This window comes from Strongylocentrotus purpuratus, unplaced genomic scaffold, assembly GCF_000002235.5.
Source record: "Strongylocentrotus purpuratus isolate Spur 01 unplaced genomic scaffold, Spur_5.0 spur5_scaffold_13, whole genome shotgun sequence".
NCBI classification, from domain to species: domain Eukaryota; kingdom Metazoa; phylum Echinodermata; class Echinoidea; order Camarodonta; family Strongylocentrotidae; genus Strongylocentrotus; species Strongylocentrotus purpuratus.
This window is the reverse complement of record NW_022145598.1, coordinates 10935205-10962645: the sequence shown is the minus strand read 5'-3', so window position 1 is coordinate 10962645 and position 27441 is coordinate 10935205.

The following is a 27441-nucleotide window of genomic DNA, read 5'->3' as shown; positions in this document are numbered from 1 at the left end:
ACTAGATATCGCTATCGATCGTCCGCCCGACAAGTACGGTCATAAAATATGTCAATCTTTGTTTCCCGCCAAAAATGGGATGTAAATTGCATCCGGATGGACGGACGTGTATCCATTTTTCAGGCACAAGGGGAAAGTAGGGGAAAAAAACGAGTGTTGTGCTCAGTGAAGCTGCATGCATGACCCCTTTTAGTTCTCAGAATAGATGCACGGTGAACAATTGAGAAAACTTGAATGTCAGAGGTGAAGGGTCAATAAAATATGAAGTACATAGGTCACACGCAATAATCAAAACTAATCTCTCCATGACTTTTTGTAAGCAGAAGAAAATGCAGATGACTATCAAAGTTCATATAATTTCGCTTGTCCTCTTTGTTCATTGTTTATGTATAGATCTCCTTTATAAACATCGTCATGGAAATAAGAAGGCCACGGGAATTTCCATCTTTCGATATACATGTTCCTGCTTCATAACTATGTTAAGCAGATGTTAAGGAAAGTTGAAATTACAGGAGGAGGGACTGGATTACTTTGAAGCAAACGCCTCAAATAGATCTGTCAATAGAGGGCGCCCATGCATGCATTCGCGCGGTATCTGGAGTGTTTGAAATCTTCAGAAATGGGACTCTCCAATGTCGGAGGGACGAGGAAGAGAGACAGAGAGAGACAGAGAGAGAGAGAGACAGAGAAAGTGAGAGAGAGAGGGGGAGAGGGAAAGAGGGAGAGAGACACAGAGAGACAGAGAAAAAGAAAGAGAGAGAGAAGGAGATGTGGAAGGAAATCGTTCCACGGTTAAAAGGGGTAGCCCAGGAGGCCAGTGTAAAGGCCGGTTTTCGATTTCTTTGATAACATTTTCCCTAAACGCTTGCATTTATATGTAATCTCCATATGTAATCTTCATCATATATAATCTACTTTTACTTTGTGAATGCAGCAGTCGCATACATGATGACTGAGATCAAGTTACACGATTTCCCTCTTGAAAATATGTGTTTCTTTCTCTCTTAAGCTCTCTTTCTTTCTTGATATACCTCTGTCTCTCATCAATTTCCTTACCCCTTTATTTTTCTTTCTGCTTATCTTTAGCTATGTATCATTCTCTCGCACTCTTTCTCCCTCTCTCTGTCTCTCTCTCTCTCTCCCTCTCTCTCTCTCTTTCTTTTTATCGGTCTCTGCCCACTTTTGTTGTCTTAATGATGACGCCACACAGATGACATCCCATTCAGAATCTCCTTTTATCTCCATCTCTCTCTCTCTCTCTTTCTCTCTCCCTAACACACACACACACACACTCTCTCTCTCTCTCTCTTTCCTTATCTCTCTCTCTCTTTATGTCCTTCTTTCTCTCTCTCTCTCTCTCTCTCTCCCCCTAACACACATACACTCTCTCTCTCTCTCTCTCTCTCTCTCTCTCTTTCTCTCTCTCTCTTTCCATGTGATACCCTCTTACGTACTGGTGGCGCCACTCAGTCTGCAGCTAAGCAATCAAGCCCTACACACTTGCCTTGGGGTGTAAGACGGATACGGTCAAAGGTCATAGCTTTACCGTGACAGGTTTTCTCCCGCGACGGAGAAAAAGAGAAAAAATAAATAAATAAATGAGCAAAATAGCCTCACTATCACAACAACTTCGGGACGGGAAGACGATACCCAGACAGCAATTCTGCATTCTAACATTGATTTTTCCTTTTCGTACGCATTATTTAGAACTTGTTAGAGAATCGTCCATACAACGGGAAAGCCATCAACCTAATCCAATAAAAGTGTTAAGGTTTTCTAAGAAGTGGTGATTCTAAAGGGCATTGCATAGGGGGGAGGGGGACTCATACCTCAACAAAATTACTTCAAGGCCCCGCTCCTCCCCCCCCCCCCAAAAAAAAAAAAAATAATGGATTATAACTGAATATTGGTGAGGCACATATGGGAAACAAATGCAAGGACCTAACTCCGAATCCCCCCTGAAAAAAATGTCAATAAGATTTTGTTGATAGGCCTAGGAGAATAATAGAAATAATATAGAATGATAAAATAAATAGACCTTTGACCCTATAATATACTATCCATGACCCCCTCATGCCATCTGCCTGTTTCGTTTTTAGCTGCCTAGCATTAGAGGCATTGTTTAAAAATGCCAAATCTGAGATGCAAGGCTCTACGTGTTGTCACTGTCTGTGATATGGTGTTATATTGACGCCCTAAAAAATTGCTCTTCAAAAATGATCATGAAGTGCCTCAAAAAAGTTAAAATCTTTGACTGATCGGTTTTACCATGCTCATTTCACCCAATAGACTGAAGTGTAGTGAAATAGTATATTTGTTAAGCGCTTAGAGACATTTGTATTAAGCGCTATATAAAAATTAAATATTATTATTATTATTTTTAGTGTTATAAAAACCGTTAGGAAAGCGGAAAATGAAATTTCGATTGCCAATCATAAATATCTTGATAATCAGATAGGCGATCGGCTTGTAAAGTCATGGGATTACTGACTGACATAAAGGTGTATAATTATGATTGCAGCATTAGCTCAATCCAGGATTTTGTTTCTGAATCTGAGGCAATGTTACCCAGTCACTTTCAGTATCAGCTCCGCATCCTGCGTAATATATCTACGGTAGATATGAACATGTTAGATCACTCCATGTCATTAACATTCTTCCACTAGCGAAGCTATCTTTAAATGAGCTTCGAGATTGTTTCTCTTGCATGGAAAAAACACCCATCAACACCCCCCCCCCCCCCCCCCTCCTCTCCCCTCTCCTTCTTCAATCCTCTTTTAGAGAAGAGGCACAGAGGATCGTCGCCTTCCTGTGGGCCGGGTAGGACGAATATGTTTACATTCATGTGCCATTTGGGGATCTATATGAATGTTCTGTTTGGGGGTACATCAGGGTGTGAGCGTGTGTGCGTGTGTGTGTGAGTGTGTGGGTGTGTGTGTGTGTGTGTGTGGCTACCAGATCCCTGTGGTCTATCCCCTTGCCCCTCCCCTGAAACCTTAAAAAGCACATAATTTATACCTTGATTCAAAATCGATCTGAATAAGAGAATCTTGATCGTCAATTTCAAAGGGTGTCTGATGAAGGACAAAACCCAAGAGCAGCTATTTCATGACAATATTTCTTCTTGGTCTTCATCTTCTTCTTCTTCTTCTTCTTCTTCTTCTTCTTCTTCTTTTCTGTTTCATCATCTTCTCTTATTTGTCCTCCTTTTTATTATCATCTTCTTCTCCTCCTCTCCTCTTTCTCCTTTTTTTTTTATTTTTAAATCCTGACCAGAAGGTGTTGTGTAAAAGTGCAAACGCGAAATGTAAACTGCAAAAAAAAAAAAAAAAAAAAAAAGTTTGAACTACTGCCTTTTTAGAGAGTAACCGATTACAGACGGGGCTGTTATTGTTTTACATTAATAGAGAGGAAAAGAACCGCCATTTCCCTTTCTCCTATTTTGTCAGAAGTCATCTGGTGTAAAAGAACATGATAAAAATGCACTATACAAACCATGTACTGCAGGGTGAACTTTTCACAAGAAGTTCACTCAGATATACAAAAAACAAGGCAAGAAAAGAAAGCACTTGCTTCGCTCCCTGGCCCTGACAGCCGAACACGCTACATCGTATCACACCCGTATGTGCATAACCTACATTATACAGACGATCATGCTACACAATGTTCAAGATTTCAAACACACACTCACTCGCTCTTTTTTGGCGCCTTTTCCCCCTTTTCTTGGCGCGAAATTTCTCTCCATGTGACGATCGATTTTCCAAATACTCGCGCGTAACGCGAACTTGACAAAATATCGTATGACATGTCAACACATGAACACGATGACTGACTCGGCTGACATCGAGATTTTCGGTCAACAAGACGAGATTTTATTGCGGTTTTTCATCCATTAAATGCCAGTTACCTATAGCTGTACGTACTTTTTCTGCACGTGTTCATGTACGAGGTGAGAGCTGGATGGCAAAGGAATGCAAAAGAACTCGATGCTTTAGATGGCTGCTCATGAACTATTATATAGGTTGGATGACACTCTGTTGAGGGTATAAATTATACACATACAAAACTTGTTTGGCAAAAAGTTCTTATCAGTTGAAAACACCTAATTATTGTATCGTGAGTTTTGGTTATATTATTCATGCCCAGTTCAAAAAAGCTTGATAATGATTTTTTTAGAATAATAAGTGATATCCTGTTTGGCCCTATTATTAGGCCCTATATTAAGCAAATATTAATCGACTACGAGGGTAATGGTGCAAACTATCATCGCCGAGATCACCGAGGCGATGATAGTTTGTATCCATTGCCCGAGTAAAGGAGGTTAATCTTTGTTATATATCCCACATCGGCAATAAGGTCTATTTAAAGTGCATTTTACATAATAATAAGAACTGATTCTGCAGACAGTTTAGCTTCAGCCAGATTTTACAAAGCGCAACATGCATACATGTAATACAGTCGATGCGCGCTCATTTGACATTGACATTGACTTTGACATTTCGCGTAACCTACTTTGCTATGCGTATTCAATGGGCAAGGGTGGGCAAGTGGGGTAGCAGCAAAAAATTACTTTACAATAAGTACTATCTCAGGTAGATAGTACTTATCTTTTTCGTTCTCTGTACAATCGCAATGCAAACAACTATATATGAGGGATATAAATATATATATTAACTTTCATATTACCAATGCATTTGTTTTGTATCCGTAGTAGTTGTTGAAATCATTCAAATCAAATGGGGAAAAGACGGTATGCAAATGTTAAAAACCTTTTCTTCTCTTCTTTTTCATTATATCCCCAATTCCCGATCGCAACTATTTTCGAGAAACCATCTCATGGGCAATTTTAATAAAGCATTGTACAGCCCGCATAAATCATGATAAGATTACGTAATACGTAATTGTCAAGTTCACACATGATAATAGGTGACGCACTAGGATATTAAAATGATCTTAGGGTGATTTTTGAAAATTAGTTGCGATCTTCTATCCATGAATTTATTGTTTAATTTCTCTTCATCATCTGTTTTTCTTCCTCTTCTTCTTCTTTTTTTTATTCTCTCTTTCTCTCTCACACGCTTCTCACTCTTCTCCATCCTCTCTATCTCTATCTTTCTCTTTCTCTCTCTCTCCTTATCTCTCCCTGTCTGTCTGTCTCTAATTCTTTATCTTTCTCTTTATCTTTCTTTCTCTTCCTCTCTCTCCTTATCTCTCCCTGTCTCTAAATCAAATCTCTCTCTCTCTCTCTGTGTCTCTCTCTCTGTCTCTATCTCTCTCTGTCTCTCTCTCTCTCTGTCTCTCTCTCGCTCTCTCCTTCTCTCTTTCTCTTTGTCTGTATGTTTATACCTGTCACTCAGTCTCTTGTTCTAGATGTGTCCCTGGCCGGGGAAGATCCAGTTCAGTACATAACCCTTGCGGATGACAAAATCGTAGAGATCGTAGGTGTTAGTGAGTGACTGTAAGTGAGAGAGAGAGAGAGAGAGAGAGAGAGAGAGAGAGAGAGAGATGAGACATAAACACAGCATAGCATGTAAAGATAGAGAAAGAAATGAGAGGGGTGGATAGGAACAAGGGGGACCAGCATATAAAAACACAGAGAGTAGGAGAGGAGAAAGAAAAGGAAATGAAAAAATTGGGGCTCTCGGCATGGAAATAGAGACAGACAGAGACAGAGAGAGACAGAGAGAGACAGAGAGAGACAGAGAAAGACAGAGAGAGAGATGGAGAGATGAGACACAGCACAGCATGTACAGGGAGAGAAAGACATGAAAGAGGGGGAGAGGGGGAGAAGGGGAGAAGGGGCACCAGCATATATACAGAGAGAGAGAGAGTGGGAGAGGAGAAAGAAAAGAAAAAGTAAATACATAAGGGCTCCCGACATGGAAATAGAGACAGAGACTGAGAAAGTGAAGGAAGAAGGGGAACAAGCATATAGAAACACAGAGGGTGGCAGAGGAGAAAGAAAAGAAAAGGAAAATACATCAGGGGGTCTCGACATGGAATTAGAGAGAGAGAGAGAGAGAGAGAGAGAGAGAGAGAGAAATGAGACATAAACACAGCACAGCATAGGCCTATACACAGAAAGTAAGAAAAAAGAGAGGGAGAAGGGGAACAAGCATATAGAAACAAACAGAGAGTGGGAGAGGACAGAGAAAAGAAAAGGAAAATACATTAGGCCTGGGCTCTCGACATCGATATAGAGACAGACAGAGACAGAGAAAGTCAGAGAAAGTCAGAGAAAGTCAGAAAGACAGAGAAGGGGGAGAAGGGGAACAAGCATATAGAAACACTGGGAGTGAGAGAGGAGAAAGAAAAGAAAAAGGAAATAAATTCGGGGCTCTCGACATGGAAATAGAGACAGAGAAAGAGACAGGGAGAGAGAGAGAGAGAGAGAGAGAGAGAGAGAGAGAGAGAGAAAGAGAAAGAGAGATGAGACATAAACAAAGCACAGCATGTACAGGGAGAGAGAGAGAGAGAGAGAGAGAGAGAGAGAGAAAGGAATGAGAGAGAAAGGAATGAGAGAGTGGGAGAGGAGAAAGAAAACAAAAGGGAAATACATTAGGCCTGGGCTCTCGACATGGAAATAGAGACAGAGAGAGAGAGAAAGACAGACAGAGACAGAGAAAGTGATCTTGGGAGCTAGAGAGTGGGTTTGAGGAGGTAACTCATCTTTTTGCACACCTGACTGAAGTCTTGATAAATGGAATGTTTACCGAACTGACAAGTGCGCCGGGGAGCAGTGCGTATCACTTTCTGTTGACACTGCTGGATGCATGCATGGAGCGAGCGAGTGAGGGCTCGACCCAAAGTGTAGCATGGATATCCGTCCGCCTTCGCCCCCAGGGCTGGTTGCAATGATAGCTGTCGATGCTCATGGGAAGCGGGGGGGGGGGGGTTACTTCAAAGGCCTCGATTTGATTTGATTTGATTTGATTAGATATGATTTGAGTTGAGTGCAGTAGATTTAATTTGATTGAACTTGATTCAAAGGCCTCGATACTTCAAAGGCCTTCATTCAAATTGATTTGATTTGATGTTATTTGATTTGATTTGATTAGATATGATTTGATTTGAGTTGAGTTGAGTTGAGTGTAGTCGATTCAATTTGATTTAAGTTGATTCGATCATTTTCTGTTGACTAAATTGATCATATTTTGTCTGATTTGACATTGATTTTGGTCGAGTTTTAATAATTTAGTTGCATTGAGATGTTTTGGTTTGATTCGATTCGGTTGATCTGATCTGATGTTATTTCATTTGACTTAAAGGTCGGGTGACGTCCAAATATAAGTTGATTCTTGTTGATGTGCAGAGCTGCGTACAACTCATATTTTTGTTATTCAAACATCTAAGTATTTTTCATGGATTTTTGAATAGTTGTGTTAATATTTTCTCAGACCTGCGAAGCTCCACCCTAAGAAAAACTCCAGATCTCATTCATCTTTAGTTGTGACATCATCTGTCAATCTTTAGTTTTTTTTGTTAATCTATTTGTTTATTTATTTATCTATCTATCTATCTATTATAATTAGTTAGTCATTTATCTTTTATTGGGAGAAAATGTAGAAAAGGAGGTGAACTTTCACATTTTGTATTGAACAGTAATAAAACAAAATATAAGTCAACTTTGAATAAACCTTCACAGAGCCGGTCCAATACTTGAAATATTTCATAAAAATATTCAGGACTAAATATGGAATTTGTAACACTTACGTTTGACAAGGGGCGTCGCCCATGTGGGATATAGTATAATGGAATTATCTTTGAAAAATTTGCAATTTGCTTGATATCCATGATCATGTCAAACGTAAGTGTTATATATACCATATATAGTCCCAGCAATCACCTTCCTAGCAAACAATCTTGTTACTGAAAAGAGCCAAACAATCGCTTCTTCTTAAAAATTTATGATCAGTTTATTTGTTTGAAAATTGAAAAGAGACATACATAGACACCCCTTACATAACATTTCGAATACCGAGGTTTCGCCCCCTTCCCCTCCCCACAAAAAAGGTGTCTACCCCCGTGGCACTTAATATAACAGAACAATCGTTTCTTAGCATAATATCAGTGGCACATTTAATATGATCAGTATATGTACTAGGAGAGTGAAAAGTGTAGATTATTTTCAATCATAGATATACCCTTGACCTTAACATGTCAAGGAACTAGATTTCGTATCCCCCCCCCCACCCCCACCCTCCAAAACAGAAATGTGTCAACGCCCGTGCATAACAGAACGTTCGCTTCTTATTATACAACTGTAGTTTCAGTAGCACATTTAGTATGATCAGTTAATGTACTAGGAGAGTGAAGAAAAAGTAGATTATTTTCAACCATAGATACCCCTGACCTTAACATTTCGAGGAACTAGATTTCGCCCCCCCCCCCTCCCATCTCAAAAAGAAGAAAAAAGCTGTGTGTTGACACCTAATATAACAGAAGATTCGCTTCGTATTATAATTTCAGAAGCACATTTAATATGATCACTTGATGTACTTGGGGATTGTAATCAGAGGACTGTTTTCCAACCTAGACACCCATGACCTTCAGATTTCGGCTGAATTGAATTCGGGAGGGATTTTGAGTAATTGAATTTCCTTAGCTGTAAATACCATGGGTCATGAGCGAGAAAAAAATTCACGAAATAAACACGACGAGAACAAAAGTGCACTAGGGTAGGATTCAGATTGAAAAGGGGCGTCTTTACAATATTTAGGGGGACATGGGTTGATGGGCCCTCTTGACCCCACAAATATGCCAGGAGCTCATTTTTAAAAGGAAGACAAGAAAGTCCTTGAACTCATTAATCTTTGTTGCCTTGTATATCCAAGCTATTAGAAAAATGCGTTTATAATCGTTTATATAATTTTCTTTCTAAAAAAGATAAACTTTCTGATTGTCGCTTTGGTTTTAGGAAGAAAAAACAATTCTACAACACATGGTTTAATTGATTTACAGGATGAAATAACTTCAGCAATCGAAAATAATAATTTTTGTATTAGAATATTGGACTTATCGAAAGCTTTTGATATTGTTGATCATTCAATTCTTTTGTCAAAATTGTATTTTTATGGAATACAATCGTCTCCAAAACACTATGATTAAAAATTCTACATCCGATTTTTCTGTTATGATATGTGGAGTCTCCCAAGGGTCTATTCTAGGTCCCTTGTTGTTCTTAATATATATTTAAGATCTAGTTAAATCCATTGAAAACTTAGAATATGTTATGTACGCCGATGACACAACTCTTGTTTTACTCAATCTGATACTATATAGGTAATGTCGAAAGTAATGTAAATGAACTTGAGAAGTGAATAACGTGGCTAAAAGTGGTTTAAAGCCAATAGGTTGGTTCTTAATCTGAGCAAGACCAAGTATTGTGTATTTCATAATAAAAGCCATACTGTTTCAAATTCATTTAATAATAAGCCTATATCACTTAAAATTATTTCTGTTTGTATATCTAAGAAAGAAGTTGTCAATTTTCTTGGTGTATATGTAGATAGTAACCTTTGTTGTGATGCCCATATTAATAACGTTATCAGTAAAGTAAAAAAAAAATTATAGGTATACTGTATCAATTAAAGACTATGTACCTCTGTCGATATCATTTGAATCTTGAATATAACTCATATTGTCTTATGCATATTGTATTGTTATTTTGGGAAATTCAAGTAAAATGAAAATGAACACTCTTTATTAGTAACAGAAAAGGCCATACGCATTGTTATAGGACGTACATGTAGTACTATACAGCTGATTCGTGTCCATTATTCTAAAGATTACAGCGCTTGAATATTTTTGATTTGTTTAAATATCACATTGCATTAGTTGGTTTCATTTTTTGACTTACATGGCTTCCATGTAAGATAGCTGCATTGTTTTCAGTTAATAATGAAATTCGTGCTTATAATACTAGATTTTGTATTTTATTTCATTCATGGAAAGTAAAATCATTTTTTGCCAAAAAATCACCATCACTTATTTAAAAATCTTTTCACTTATCATTGTAATCTTGGATATACCTGCAGCAATAAACATGATAAACGTCAATTTCCAGGAATCGCGGCTCCAGAACTCATGATTATCTATAGAAATTATGACAAGAAAGTCCTCCGGTAAACCATCTTCCTTTTAGTCCATTAAAACCTGATCGGGACTATCTTTATTCAGTTAAAATGTACATAGATTCCCTTTTCCTAGAATTGTTTTTGTAATGTATATAATCTCAAGGTTTTTATGTAACAATTCAACAGTTAACTGTAATACCTCGAAAATTTGCGATGATCAAATTGCTGTCATGAATGTACATCATGTATATATTTCTAGTCGTAACTGTATTAAAGTCACCGATAAGGGCTATGAATTTGTTGAAATTATGCTATGGTGCTCTCTCTCTCTCTCTCTCTCTCTCACCATGTTGTTATACTGTAGCTCGGGAGCACGTGATGTAATCCTATCAATCTCACGTATCGCTTTTGACATTTTACGCGTTTCCGACTGCTCTTTCAACAAAACCCGAAAGCCCCTGACAAAATCACAAGACAGAAAAAGCTCCCTAACCTTTGCTCAGTAGATTTCTCTTCTCCTATTTCTACTTCTCTCTTTTTTTAAAACCCTAATAAGATGCCAAAGTAGTATTTGTTATGCACCCCCGTCCTCACAAATGTCTATTGACGTGCGTTGAATGCGATGCACGAAATGATACATGATCCCCTCAGTCTCTATAATTTAGCATCCCAAATAAATAAATGAGCTCCAAGCTCACTGGAAGGAGAAAAGAAAGAAAAAGAGGAGAAGCCGAATCGAGTCGTTCTTGATCTTTTACTAATTGCACGACTTTTCGGATGATCAGGGGCGTCTAATCGGATACCTGATTTGAGCTTAAAGGGATAAATAAAGAATTCCGACATTTCTATTTGGAGTGAGGTAAGAACGTTATTCCAAAAGGTATGGAAAAAACAGAGTTCACCTGAAGATATGATGATTCATTTTGATGACCACGTTTCTGGTCACACCATATTCATACGGGACTGCACTACGTGTAGCTAATGGGGTCCTCTATATAGCAAACAATGCCTTAGCGGTGCCAGTTGGTCCACCATGATCCCCTATTTCTTATGTTAATTGAGAGCTGATTTGATGAGATAACCACCTGTCAGTGACCTTGTAGGGAGGTCTAATCTCTTCTGGCCAAACTAGTGCAGACAGGCCAACGCCCAAAGGAACCACTCTCTTTCCCATCCTCAACCTTCATTCATATTTCGTTTTGTTGCGTCATACTCGTGCGTTGCGACACGTGATATGTATGAATTATCCGTCATGAACTCTTCATATCAACTAGAAGACACAACACCTTGCAGAGAACCCGCTGCATCATTTATCATGAATTGGAATGATATATGGTTATATATAATCATGGAGAAATATAATTAAATAGAATTTGCATAACACTGAGAGTGCTGAAAACGAGAATGATGAAAGCAATGGTCATTCGTATGAGAATGGTAAAGATGGAAAAAGTTTAACACAAATAAAATCGTTTACTTCACAGGTGGTTTATAGTATAAGCCAATAGCACTAGAAAAGCATTTCAAGACGACATGACAATTTAGTGCTAAGGATTTTCAAAAGTCGTTCATATCGAGAAGAAAAGCAGATAAAATGCAGAAAGACAAGATGGTGGTGGAAGATGGAAGATTATGGTTACATCTAAAGAAGACAGAGATTAAAACGAGGACAGTCAGTCGGAAGAAAAATTATGACTCCATACCCGTCCTCGCTTGTTTACTTTAGGTCCTTGGATTCCTAGGTGCGGTTAATACTGGACAAATCGATGCCAGATTGCTTCATGCCGTCCAGCTGATCATCCGATTGAGTTGATGAGAAGTTCGTTTCCATGGCGACGCACCGATGGATCGCATCACTGGAAACCCGGGGTGACCCCCGCGGTCAATTAAAATACCGTCCGCCCGAGTGCATGGCTATGTGGAATAGGGAGACGCATAAGCGAATATACAGGGTATTTACAGAAAATGAGAAATGCCCAATTTAGATTTCTAGTGATAACCATGATGTAATAACTCGCTTAGATCATTTTTTGTTTCTCTGATGGACATGAGATATATAATGAAAGATGTAACTAAGGTACTTACAGAAAACTGAGAAATGCTCACTTAGTATTCTAGAAAGCTACTGATAACTGGATGTCATAATGATTCGGTCGTTTCCTTTGATGGTCATCGAGGGAGATACAATGGTTCTTTCATACAATGGTACAGGCTTCATTAGGAGTCTGGAAAGCTAGTTATAACCATGATGTCCTAAAATGATTCAATCATTTCTCGAAGCCGTTGAGAGAATTGATGCTCAAGCTTGAAGGAATAGTTCATTTTCATGGACGTCAAGGTAGATAATTGAATATACAAAGTACTTAAAGAAAACTGGAAATGCTCAATTAAGATTATAGAAAGCCTGTGATAACCGTGATGTCATATTTTAAATCGGTCATTTCTTCAAGTGGACATCGTCAAATACGAATAATGATCGACGGATAATTGAAGTACTATTTTAAAGTATGATGATGGGTTCGAGTCGGGAGGTTGTCCTCTTCTTCAACCCTAACCTCGTCTCCAATAATATGGAACTATTTACATTTTTATTACATTTTCTAACCATCTTCTTTGAAAGTATTACAGTAATGTTCTGTAGCAGTTGACGCTGATGGATTGACCTACAGAATTTAATTTTAAAAAATTATTATTGTTTACTCATATGCTTACAGTTATTTGTCATATATTTAATCGGGGGGTTGGGGAATTATAGTTTCCCTCTTACAACTGTCATGGCAGGAAGAAACAAACATGTTCGTACATATTTAGAACAAACATATATCCGATATTTCTGTTATGACAAGTGGAGTCCCCCAAGGGTCTATCCTAGGTCCCTTGTTGATCTTGATATGAAGCGAAATATATCTAAGTACTTGTTCCCCCGGTAAACAGTCTTTTACTATGAAAGCTCAAAGCTCATTTGTCAGGTTATCTCCCCCAAATGTATGACCTTCATGGATCATGTAATACGTTTAGTTTCCATCAATCATTTCCACATGATTATTATCGGAAAAGTAAAAAAGAGCAACATAAAACAAAAAAAACTTTACCCTTTTTGTCCTTTATTTATATTTTTGTTTCTCTAAATCTTTTTATTAGAAGAACTAGTAAAAGAAATTATGGGGGGGGGGGCTTCTTCTTCTCTCCTTTTTTTTTCGTTCTTTCTCTCGTTTTCCCCAATAATGTATAAAGAGATACACTTTTAATCTAACGAGTGTCTCTACTTCTTATCTTTCTCTATCCTCCTACCCTGTTTATAATATCATGTTCTTAACTTGTATAAATCTATAAATGAATTATGCAAACGTTACATATGTTACATGTAAACATTATTGATCCAGTTACGGCTGCTTTTCATGAACAAATTATTCGTACAACCATGTTTTTGATTGCATTAATAAACCGATATTAAATTGAATTAAATTGAATTAATCCTGTAAATCTTCCTTCCCCCTCCCTCCCCCTTTTCCTCTCATTCTCTCTCTCTCTCTCTCTCTCTCTCTCTCACTCTTCCTCACTCTCTATCTCCCCCTCACTCTCTCTTTCTCTCTCGCTCTCTTTCTCTCCCTCTCTATCGCTGTTTCCAATTGTCAATCATAAGCTTAGTGGAACGTGAAATGACGTCGTTTGTCAGAAGCTCTTAATTCTGAGGGAAAAATTGCATTTTTATTCAGACGTAAGTTTTTTAGCTCATTTTAAGACATTTGAAATTCATATTCGGACGAGAATATCTAAACACGCGTTAAACATTGTGCAACCCATGCACGTAACTATTCTGTAAGCCCTTTACCCGGCCGATTTATGTTAGGAAAGGTTGTTCAACTTTTTCTCAGGCCATAAAATAAAAAGTCAGAAAGGAAAAGCCCTTAAACCTATTTGATTTTGCACTATTAGTCATCTTCTTTGCCTTACATTCCAAAAAACAAGAAATATGACAACCGTTATTCTTCATTGCACTGTATCAAGAAGTTCGACTGACCTTTCTAGATATCGTTGATTTAAAAGTGTATATCGTTTAAAGAAATTGGTCACCTAGATTTTTACTTAAAATTATTGACGAAGGAAATATGATTACACTGGACAAATCTTTAATTTGTCAATCCGAATATACTGCTTAAGTTATAGCATACTACCCTACAATAACATAAGTCAAATTTATAATAATAAAAGTCAAATCTATACTGTTTTGCCCTACTTTTTAGGTGCTATCTACTCTAAGCTTTGAAGAAAATTCTTCAAAAAAGGGTTATAACATAAGCCTTGTTGATGTAACAAAATAACGTTTGTTTCTTTCTTGTCTACAATATACTACGTATCTGATTCAATACCTTCAATAACGATTTAACTTGGAAATTCTGGACCAATCTTTCTCTTTTTTGTTTCTTTCTCTTTTGTCTGTACCCCCTAGCTACTCAGTCATGTTTCGTAAGAACTTACAAAAGAAAAATCTTGAATGAGTTTTCCTTCTCATGAACAAGACGAAAGATCACGTGGTTGGAAAGGGAGATGCTCTAATACAGACCAGTTGCCACGGCAACCCCTCTCCTCGGGCAGATCTAGTATCAACTTCTCCCATTTTGTTCCAATTTATGTCACTAAGCATGTTAACTACCCCTGAAATCGGCCGCATGGGGTTAACCTTATCCTAAGGGCGGAAACATCACCCACGTGGTTATAGGAAACGGGTCACATGACCTTAAATGCCCGCTGTAAAAACTGTTGAAAAAACTGATAGTTTAAATAAACAGTTTATCTCCTGCTTTCATATCCTCTTTAGCAAATTAACATTCTTAGTTTGGAAATAAGTATTCAAAGTCACTTCTGTTCACATGGGAGAATGAAAGGATGACATAATATTCACCCCTTTTCCTTTCCTTTCTTGAAGCGAAGGGCAACGTTAAAGTATACACTGTTTCGAAGGTAGGGGACACCTCCTTTCCTAAAATGCTCAAATTTTATATCTTCTTTATCTTAAATTCAAAGTATATTCTGCGAGGGAGTGTAGCAAGCGAGAAGGAATATTTTCCCATTTTCAAGAGTATCTATTTCCCAAAAAATCGACTCAAGGGTTATCTCAATGCATTGAATTGAATTTATTGACCATATATGCATATAAAAGCAAAACATACAATAGAAAATAGAATACATAAAAAAAATACAAAATACAAAGCAAATATATGATCAGGACCACAGAGAAGCAAATTGCCTATAAATAGGGCCCCTACAAAAAACAAAAAAACAAAATTTTAGTTAAATATAATTAAATCACCATACGCACATATGCACGCATACACAAGCACATACGCACACCCATACACACATACCTACAGGGATACTGTATAATTACAAACTTTCATTATTATTGTACATCCCATAGAAATTATGTTTGGATTAGGTGGTGATGCGTAATCGTCATGCTCGCGTATTTCAATAGCCAAGGCCATTGAATTACCTGATTTCTTTCCTGATATTGACGAAAGTAGTTGCGATGGTGTTAGTGAAACCTCTCCCAATTTATCCCAATTTATGACACTAAGCATGTTAACTACCCCTGAAATCGGCCACTAGAGGTCAACCTTTTCCTAGGGGTGGAAACATTACCCGTGTGGTTATAGGGAATAGGTCAAATGATCTTAAATACCTGTTGTAAGAAAAAAAGAGGAAGACAAATAGTATTTCCTGTTTTTATTTCCAATGATATGTTTCCTTAAGTCATTTTCTGTTACTGATTTGTTTTCTTGTTCCTTTTTGGGGTGGAGGGAGTGGTGTTAAGTCTTTGTTCAGTATGGGGTAATTTTTTTTTCTCCCTCTCTCTCTCTATCTCTCTTTCTCTGTCTCTGTCTCTCTCCATCTCTGTCTCTCTGCCATGGTCTCTTTCTATTTTGTGATATACTCCTTAATATTGTTACTGTTTCATTTTTCGTTTTTCTTTCTCTGCTTAGACAAAAAAAGTACACACCTAAGCGTAAATTATATTCAATACTTTTACTACCAACCGATCGAACAAAAGAGAAAATCATGCAGATATCATGATATTCAAATATGGCAGGATATTTTTTAACATGTCCGTACTTTTTTCATACTCACTGTTTATTTCTTTATTTAGTCTTCCACGTGGAAAGTCGGTCTCATTACTTTTCTGGAACGTATCGTCTCATAGATTGTCTGTATAATGCGATTACCAGTGGACTGTTTTCAGTAGGATTATTGAGGCAAAGACTTTACATAGAGCTCAGTCGAATATTACAAAAATTGTACATTCATAAATTTGAATCGATCTTTTTATTTCTGTAATGAACATGTTCATCTAATTGCGCTTCAGAAGAAATATGAAAACATGAAATATGATCTATTATCAGATGTTGTTATTGAGTCGGAAAGATTTGACAATATCGCTAGGCCTAGTTCTTCAACAATATGCAGTCTAGGGATGAGAGAGAGAGAGAGAGAGAGAGAGAGAGAGAGAGAGAGAACTGAAGATATCTGAAGCAGGCCCTATGGCGTTGTAATAATCTTCGCCAAACAACATTCCCCTCATGCATATTCATGACTGCATCGAAGAACTTGGCCTTCGGCGAATAATAGCTCCAACGGTATTATATCGAACTGTGAAGAGAATACATTAATCTTGAGATTTTCATCCTTTAATTTGTTTTAGGGCAGGGCTCTCGCACTCGGCTTCAAATCTCTTCTCCCACCAATCACCTTTCCGTAAAATATCTCTGTTTCTCCTTCTTCTTCTTTTTCCTTTTATTCATTTCCTTCTCCTTCTCCTTCTTCTTCTTCTTCTTCTTCTTCTTCTTCTTCTTCTTCTTCTTCTTCTTTCTTCTTCTTCTTCTTCTTCTTCTTATTCTTTTTTTCCCCTTCTTCTTCTAAATGACTTCTTCTTCTTCTTCTTCTTCTCCTTCTTCTTCTTCGTCTCCTTTTGTTCTAACATACACCCTTTGGTTGAATTTTTCTTTTTAAGTATTGTATATTCTTCTAGATCAACGTACTCTTTCTTTTCCACCATAAGGATATAACAGCTATTTGCTGTAACTATCCATTCACACATCAGCAGAATGATCGACCGCACTTCATAGTTAGTAGAAAATACAACTTACTCTCACATAAACTATTCAAACACTCACAAACTAAAAGACTAACTTATTTCAAAGGTGATATGAACATTTGTAGTTAATCGCCTTTGATCGGGGGCATAACAACTACGCACAATGTACGATAAACAAATGATGAAAATTAAAGGCAATGCGGACGCCCCAGTCCTACAGTGTATTTTTCATCTTCGTATACGCAAGGGAGATGTGAGTTAGTCTAGCGGTACGTTCACGTTGCTAACTCTCTGTCTTCGCCTTCGAACTGACTCAGGCGGACCTCGGTTCGAAACTGAGTCACGTCTTTCGGATGGTGACGTTAAAGGTCGGTCCCTAGACGTAAATAATCATATCTGATTGATGTTAATTCTGTAAAAACCCAATGCCACAACAACAACAACAACAACAACAAAAGTAAGACTCTGGGGCAACTACCCCTCAATGGCTACCAACAGCTTTATGAAACACCCCCTGGACTACTATCCCCAGACAACTACTCCCTGTAAAAATCTGGGCAACTTCCCCGAAAGACAATTATCCCCATAAGTAGTTGTCCGAGGGACGACTGGAGTAGTTTCAGGATGTACTTGACTAATTGTCCGGGTGTAAGTTGGCTTTCATAGAGTAGTTTAGTTGTCATTGCTTTGTACTGGAACGAGTACTTTTCCGTGAAGCATTGTCCGAGAAATAGTTGTCCAGGGCGGTGCTTCACAAAGATCTTAAGTCGAACTTAACTCTAAGTTGGACTTAAAAGTTATGGAGAGTCATCTGTTTCCTTAGGATAGAATATATTCAAAAGCAAAATAAAATTTCATAAATACCCCATCAAGAACTTGATAATAAAAAGAAATATGAATGATTTGAATCAACATTTAATGTCTTTTAAAATAACTTTTACAAAATATTTTCAAAGATGCTAACGGCTTTCCATAATGTTTAAGTCCAACTTAAAGATAAGTTCAACTTAGGATATTTGTGAAACACCCCAGGTATGTCGTCCGTGTACAACGCGCGCTTAAAAAAATGGCAATGCAAACACCCCCTTCCATTTCCTCCAAATTTAGCGCTTTGCATCTTAAGTGCAGCTCCGAAGGCAAGAGCACACAAGGTCGAGGAAAGGCAAAGAGAGAGACGCCCCCAAAATGGAGTTAATACATGCGTGAAAGTAGGGGGCATTTGAAATAAATCGATAGGCTGGCAGAGCCTTGTCTAGAGCTGGCCTTTCGGGTGGGGATTAAGTGGTATTTGCAAAACAAATCGAGGGCTCGTTTTGGTGTGAGCTTCGACAACCTAAAGGCATGGGATGATTGTCTTTCTTCAAAGAGTCTTTTTACATGTTTGGGGTCCACTTTCGATGTTTTTCTTTGCCTTGGTGCAGTCTTTGTGATCAGTCTACTTGTATGGGTTATACCAGTGTCTTACTTCAAGTAATTGGCGATGCATGATACGAATATGAATGTAGGGGATTTAATTGAATGATTGAAGTCCATTCTATTATTCATGAGAATAATAAATTTGCGAAACGAAGCTTACATGAATTCTAATAATCAGTTATGAAACGATGGTTTATAGCCTCCAAATTTAAAAGAAAATGATAACAATAACACATCAAACGTTGAATGTCCTTTGTCGGTCGATAATTTTGTGTTTCAAATACTTGTTTTTTATTCTGTTTGTGTCTCTATGCCCCCTTCTCTCTCTTTCTCTCTCTCTCTCTCTCTCTCTCTCTCTCTCTTCTTCCTCCTCCTCCTCCTCCTACCCCCCCCCACATCTCCCACCCCTTCACTCTTCTCCTTCTCTCTCTTGAAACAATTAACAGCTTTATTTAGTCAGTTTTCTTAAATCTAAAAAATGTTCCTTCAAAGCTATCTACTTTTGATGTGAACCCCTTTTTCGTCCTTTTTTGTAGTCTTTCCTAAATTTTCTTCGCTAGCAAAAATCAAGTTTGTTATCAGCTTAGATCTACTTTCTTTATTAAAAAGCACAATCCATCTTCATTTATAATTACACAATTCGTTCATGTTCATTTCTTTGAACATGTTGAAAGTATGTTTTTTGTAATATTCACAATCCACTTCTTCCTCATATCTAAATAGAATGAAACTGGTAAAATTCGTTCGCATATTTTTTCCACCACTACTTCCTCCGAAAAAGCGTCTAGTGAATTCCATTTCGTTGGATTTGTTTGATACAATGGCGTAATTAAGTGGGTACATGAGGTATGTGTCCATCCCCCAGGCGGACTAAAAGCAACAACAAATAAAGGAGAAAGAAGAAAGGAGAAAAGAGGAAGGGAGTTGTGAAAGGGATATTAAAATGAATTATATAATGTAACCTTCTCCTTCATCATCTCTTCAAAAGTGCATTGCCGAATTCATTTCATCCATCAAGTTCAACCCCCCCCCCCCCCCCGCCCCCCATCATCTTGTCTAGATACACACCGTGCCACTACTTGGATACTTCCTGTAACACTGATGAGGAGATCACGTGATATCGGCTGGTGTCGTTTTTGTTGCTGATTTAGAGAATTTTACCGATCTACGTGATCAATTCCATCGCGTTTGACCTGGGATGGCCTTTCTACGTGGTGTAAACCACCTCTTTCTTAACAGCACTTGAGACTGGCTGCCCATCAGTATTTCAATATCTAATCTAGATATAGCAAGGGGCCCGTTTTCACAAGACTCGATTTCTGATGACTAGATATAACTTTAAAGCCCCACTGCACTACTTATAGCTTCTTGCGCCCTCTATACAGCCAACAATGCCTAAGCAGTACCAGATGTTTCCGTATGATGCCATTTTTCTTCTGTAATAATTGAGAGCTGACTTGATAAGATTACCACCTGCCAGTGACCTTGCAGGGAGGTCTAATCCCTCCATGCCAAACTAGTGCAGATGGGCTTTAAAGTAAACTATTTATGAATTAAGTCTGAATTGTGTATCATGTGGTAGATTGAGTGTTTTAACCAGCAAGACTTTGAAACCATACTAACAAGGACTGGCTGGAAATCACCTTCGAAAAGCAGATCTCTCAGAGTCAGTGTTATGCATTTGAGTCGGGATTATCAGCTCGAATTATCTATCCATGTTTTGGGTTATATTTTCTCTTGTTTTTGTTCTTGTTTTGTCTTGTTTTGTTCTTGTTTGTGTTCTTGTTCTTATTTTGGTCGTTTTTTTCTTGGCATATATTTATATTTGTGTATAATTTTTTTCATTTTTAGTACAATGTACTGTCCTAATGGTAGTAATGTCTTTTCGCCATAATTAGTTATTTCAATCTCGTGTCTGATGAGCCAGAAGGATTTTAAGGATTCGATAAAGAACACATATTTAATAGTACGGTTCTCATGTTGTAGTTTTCCAGATAAATTTTTCAGACATTGTAGTTTAACGGATTAAAAATCACATCTTCCTACTAACCCTTTTTCACTTTTTATATTTCCATTTTCTTCCTCTTCTGTGAACAGAATTTCCCTTGTGAATCCGGGACCTAATTGGGAAAACGTAATGGAAAGCCATGCTTGGAAGCTACACTGTCTGTAACCTTTCTCAAGTAAACGTAGACTTTAATGAGTTTTTACTGCTCACACTTAGGGCTCCCCCAACGAGCGCCTATCCGATTACACGGCCACTGAACCTCTGCGATCGATCGTTATTCAATCATCCCGTTAAAAGGCGGGCCAAAACGCCAGGAATAAATTGATTTCGGACGAGGCCAGAATAAATATGACACAAATTTATTCTATTTTTTACTTGGATGGGGTCAAGCCCCCAAAATTGCCTCCACATACAGAATATAATGCCAAGATATATATTATATTCTCTTTTCCAAGAAAATACTTCAGGTGGTGAATTTGCAGACGATGCAAGCGCAGAGTTTTTTTGACATATTTTTGACATATTGACCTTTTCTGCGAGGAGCGTGTCTATACATCATCATGCCTTATACATTTTAAAGAAGTGATTCCCTCCATTTTCATCGCTTAAGTTCATACAAAAAGACAGTGTCAAATACGTCTTCAAATATATTGAAGTTGAATATGCTTTCATATGCTTACAACTATAGCATGAAAGCCGGAAATCATAAAGGAATTGATAATGCCTATACACGCACTTGAAGAAAAGTGAAAGCTTAATAACAGAACAATCTGAAACATGATATTGAAACTTGATCTGTTCTTTAGACAAGGTTTTAATCTTTCTCTTTTTTGTCATATACTTTGTTACCATTGATATTTCGAAATTATATTTTAAATGATTATAAGTGTTAAAATGCTGACTGGTTATCATGGACAAGGAAGGTATTTAAGAAGAGAATTTAATTTCCTAGTATGAGCATTAAAAGACGCAAATTGTCTTTATTATTATTATTATTATCATTATTATTTATTAGGCCAATCATAAAAGCACAATACAATAACAATTGACAGATCAAGCAATACATAAACAATACGAGAGGACAGGGGAAGGAGCAAAGTGTGGGCCAGGGCTCACAAAAGTGAAATTCAACACTATTACCCGGAGGCATGAGAGCCCTCACATTGCTCCCAAAATCAACTTTAGATATAAACATAACATTGACATGCACGTTTTAAAAAAATAAAACTTAACTCCTACCCTCCCCCCCCCTCCCTCAAAAAATCTTAAACTAAAATGACACATTTATTACATGTCGAATAGGCTATTCCTACAAATAAGGATATCATGTAGATGTACCAAAGATGTTATAATCATTATGATACAAGCAGCATTATATTAAAGCTTATCTGCCGTAGTTTACAGGAGGGATTAGACCGCTCTGCAAGGTCACTGAACAGGTGGTTATCTCATCAACTCAGCTCTCAGTTAACATAAGAAAAAGAGGATCATGGGGGACCAATGGTCACCGATTAGGCATTGTTTGTTATATAGAGGGCGTAGGTAGCTACCAGTAGTGCAATGTGCCTTTAAAGTAATGAGGAATTATTTTCCGTCTCGGTATTCATTGAAATTTTTGAACAAACTTCCCCATGATTTTTTCAAGAGTAAACCTAAACATTATCTGTTCAATATGTAAAGGTAAATATAATTCGTTTGTTAGTTTATAAAGGCTTATGTAAATATTAATTATTATTATTATATAATTGTTATTAGGTAATTGTTATTTTATCATGTATAACATTGTTGTAACTTGTAGGTTAACATTACCTTGTGTTTTTGTTATGCGCTTTAAATAGAAACAGTTTATAAAGCGCTTTATAAATGCAATATATTATTGTTATTATTATTATTACTTCCTGGGACTTGAATTTTTAAACAAAATTGGCGACTAGATCAAAATCAACATTAATTCAAATCCAAACGACAGGAAAAATCTCTTTACATGGAAATGTAAAACCCTTATGACGTTGCGTTTCACCTCGACTCTAGCTAGACGGCGCCATAAATAGCCTGGCCCCAAGACCCAGCGATTTGTTTTTCTTGCTCAAAATGGCATTTAGCGAGTTGGGCGGGGGAGGGGATGTGAAAAGAATAAGGCAAACAACGCATATTGATCCCCCCCCCCCCCCCCTGGTGTGCGGTGTGGAAACAGATTCGCACATAAATCGCCAATATCAGATTCATAAATTGAACTATTTGCTTCGAGAATAAGCACAGGTGTATGTATTTATTTGTTCTTAACGAGAAATACCACAGAAAAACCTTGTCTCATTTCCTTAATTTACCAATCTAGTTGGGTATCGATTAAATAGATAAATCCCGAAGGCTTTAGAGGAAGGGAGTGGAAGTTAAAAAATGCATCAAGCTTTTGCACATAAAAGACAAAATCTCTCTTTCATAAATCTTAAAGGTAAAAAGTATTACTGGTCATGCTTTTGTACTATTAAACATATTGCATAGAATTTAGTCCGAAAGTTTAGCCATGTACATGTAGATAAATAAAAATAATTTGGACTGCAAACGCTTTACTTCATAAAAATTACAACTCATTGACTTCATATTGTTGAAAATCCTCATAGTAAATTGAAAAGCACAACACAAATCGAACTACAAACATGCATCTACGTGGCATAAAATGTTTCAAAAAGATTTGTTTATAATTAATGTTGTATTCATAACCTATGGTTTGAAACATTGCAAGAGGACTAATACTTTTTTTTTCATTTTTCATTTCGTTTATTTCCATTTCCAACAAAACAAATAAAGTACATGGGATTGCATTGTACATAGTAAAACAATGAAACTTAGCAATATATTTGTAATTGGTCCACAGTGTACAACAGGCATATAAAACAGGTTGGTCATGGAGGGGACTGCTGAAAATCTAGGCTTGTAGATTGCAGCCCCCTATAACTTATAGTTGCAAAAATAGTATATTAATAATAAAGGAACGCACAAATACATAAACCAATTAAACATAACATAGAAGGAGTGAAAGGGACAGGGAAAGAAGGGAGACAACACGGGCCGACTGGAATACGGATGGCCAGTACAAAATATATCAAAATATCCAAATGTACTTAAAGGGATTGGGTATCTTTGCCTCAGATTCTAAACAAAATCCTGGATTTAACTTATGCTGCAATCATAATTATAAACTATTAGGTCAGTCAGGAATCCCATGACTTTTACAAGACGATCGCTCGTCTGATTATCAAGATATTTATGATTGGAAATCGAAATTTCAAAAACCGATTTCCCAACGGTTTTCATAACACTACAGTCTATTGGGGGTAATGAGTATGGTAAAGACCGGTCACTCAAAGAGTCTTACTTCTTTGAGGCACTTCATGATCATTTTGAAGCGCATATTTTGGTAGGGCTTCAATGTTGCACCATATCTCAGACACTAATAACGCGCATCTCACATTTGTAAAACTGGAAACATTGTTAAACGATGCCTTTAAATGACGTCAGTATTATTATGATATAACGTTTCTACGCTTGAATAAGATAATTCAGAAAGCTGGCACATTATTCCTTACCTAAACACGCACCCAACCCTCTCTTTGAGTTAAAATAAAACGGAAAATGCAAGACATCCCGTTTTACCACAAAAAGGGAAACAAATAAAACCATTCCGTTACGAAATAGTGAAATAATTATTCACCTGACATTCCGAGCATGCAATCCAATATGCCCCATTAGCTCGCGAGAGCACCACCGCAAAAATAAATGTGATTTTCTTTCCCTTATTCGGCTTTGAAACAATAATATACGTTTTTATATTTATTCAACATTTCAGCGTCTTGGGAACCATTTTGAAGGGTTCAGGTAAAGTGTAAAGCTCATGTTTACGAAGAAAAAAAGGATATTAAAGCGACATCACATTTTCAATAAATCCGTGACCTTTTAAATTCATACTTTGTAAAATTTTGATTTTTAGATCTTGTGCTGAATTTTCCTTGAAAAAAAGTTGTTTAAAGGTCGTTATATTTTAACCAAAACGTGCTATGTGAGAAAAAGAGACACTTCCTGAAAAGCAAAAGTCACCGAAAGGCGCCGATACATGAACAGACTATAATTAAATACAGTTATTCACTCACAATATTTTTACCTTTTTTTCGTATCCTTATTTTGGCTCATAATTCAGTAATTTATGATTTTTTTTCTTTGACAAATATATATTTTTTATAATCATTTTAAATTGTTTTAGTTTCTATTCGTCAGATTATAACATATTAGATAGTAGTTAAAACGTTTGAATAAAAAAACTCATTCGATACGAGTAAAATTGTATACATAATTTGCTCATTCCTATTCACGAATCATTGGAGTCTTTTATTGTACTGTTTTGATTTTTTTTCTTCAAAATTTCGTTCATCTCAGCACATTATTTCCTTTTAAAGATAGCAGTTTAAGCATGTCAAGCAAGTGCCCATGTAGTGTTCATGCAAATGAGCATTTTCCTTTTCCAGTATCCTTTAAGTCTGCTGTAACCACAAACTCAACAAGCTATTCGTCTGTTAAAATGTTTTTACTGTACATTAGTGTCTGCTAACGTGATGTACTGAGTGTCCAGCTCTTGAGGGGCACATGCATCATGCGGGGAGGGGGCATCAGACTTTGCTAGAGGCCAGGTGAAAACAATGTCATTGAGGGGGTGTAAAAAGGGGTAACTTCGTTTTCTTCTTGCGATTCCTTTTTAGTTTCCTCTCTTTATGTTTCTCTTTCTTCAATTTCTTTCTTTCTTTTTGTTTTCTTTCAAATTAGTTTAAGGGTACGAGTCCCTTATCCCCTACCCCCCCCCCCTCCCCTTGTAGCTACGTTTTGGATGAAGAAGACAGTCTGTGGGAAAGCTTTGGCAAACTGGACAAGAATGGTAAGCTCACAGTTATCTGTCCAGAATGATAAATGTCCCGACAAATATATGAATACAAATTTCGCGTATCCCTAACTGACCCCCCCCCCCCCCACACCTACAAACACTAACACACACACACGCACATACACACCCCCCCCCCCTGCATGTTGATCAGAATAGGTGCGGAGGGGGACACATATTCCGAGAGATGGAGATGGGAGAGGGGAGAGGGTGGATAAAGAAAAAATTAGCAGAGAAAGTGGGGAGAGTGGGGGAGAGTGGCAGTTAGAGAGGAGGGACACAGATAAAGAAAGAAAAGGGAAAGAGAGGTAGGAGTAATAGTACATGTATTAGCAGTATTTTTTCCGTATAAAAATCAACAAAATGAAACATACATGGCGAAACATATGCATAATAATACATCTAGGGGTGTTTCACAAAGATCTTAAGTTCAATTTATCTTTAAGTTGGACTAAACAAATATGGAAAGCCGTTTTTGTAATATTTTTTTTGTAAAAAGTTATTTTAAAAGGCATAAAAATGTTGATTCAAATAATTCATTTTTTTTTTTTATTATCAAGGAGATTTTATGTTCTTGTTGTGGAATTTATGAAAAAGTCTAATTTTCGCTTTTGAATATATTTTATTTTAAGGCTACAAATGGCTCTTCATAATTTTTAAGTCCAACTTAGAGTTAAGTTCGACTTAGGATTTTTGTGAAACACCCCCTAGAATGATAGCCCCGCTCAGCAATAACAACATTTTATCGCTGATTTTCACAGGGGTCCAATGTGTGGATGGAGAGATTGTGGAGAGAGAGCGAGGGAGAGGAGACAGAGACAGAGAGAGAGAGAGGAGAGAGAGAGAGAGAGAGAGAGAGAGAGAGAGAGAGAGAGAGAGAGAGAGACGTATAGAAAGGTAAAGTGAAAGAAAGAGAAACTGAGACTTCGTTTATAAAGAGACGATGATGCAAGACATGAATTCATTTAGATTTCTTTTAGGATTGACGACAGCAATACTAGGATATATTTAGACTGCGTTTAAAGCAAAGGTTATTCAAAATGACATCGAATATCTTCGAGTTGATGCCATATTCAAAGAAAAAGTGTGAACGGATAAGAAATGCATCTTATCTTCTGAAGGACACTTCTTTTTGCGTAGGAGGTGTATTGACTATCATTCTACAAAAAGAAAAACAGGACAGGCTACAAATGAAAGATCCTTTTATCCTGTCGATCCCATTTTGGCGGGAACGCTTCGACGTCTGCGACATTGTCCCTGATAAAATGCATTTCTTGATTTCCTCTCTCGGTTTACTTAGCGCAAGCCCTCTGCCCTTTCCCCGTGGCCGTCCCGTTAAATTTAGCCAATAATTTCGCTTCCAGGGGATTTTCTCGGCAAGTGCATGGATGAAATGCGGCTCCTCAATTTATTGTGGGATTGGATTGATATATAGGGGATGGTACAACATGCACCAATGGGATGGGAGGGAGGAGGGAAAGTGAATGGAATAGACAATGGAAGAAGGAAAAGGAAACGATTTCAGGAGTGGAGGCCTGAGATAACGGTAAAGATGTTGATTATAGAATTTGGGGAGGAAAATACAAAGATGGCGATAGACAGGCGCAATTGAAACTGAAAAGTGGAGTTTATATCGGTTAAAATGCAAGAAGAGGAGGGAAGAGGTAGCGTCCCAGAGCTGCTTGAAGTAAGAAATAGATTGGAAGAGGTATAAGGTATAACATTGAGGAGGCGATACGAACATGTAGATCTAAGCAGTGGTGAGAGAAGTGGGGTTTCATCATCAAAAGATTGGAGGGAAAACTGCACAAGGGTAGAAGAAAAAGAAATTAACAACATAACAAATGAGAGGATAAGATCGTAGTATTTGACTGCAGAGATAAATTAGACGGAACGGTGATGGAGAATAATTTGGGGAGAA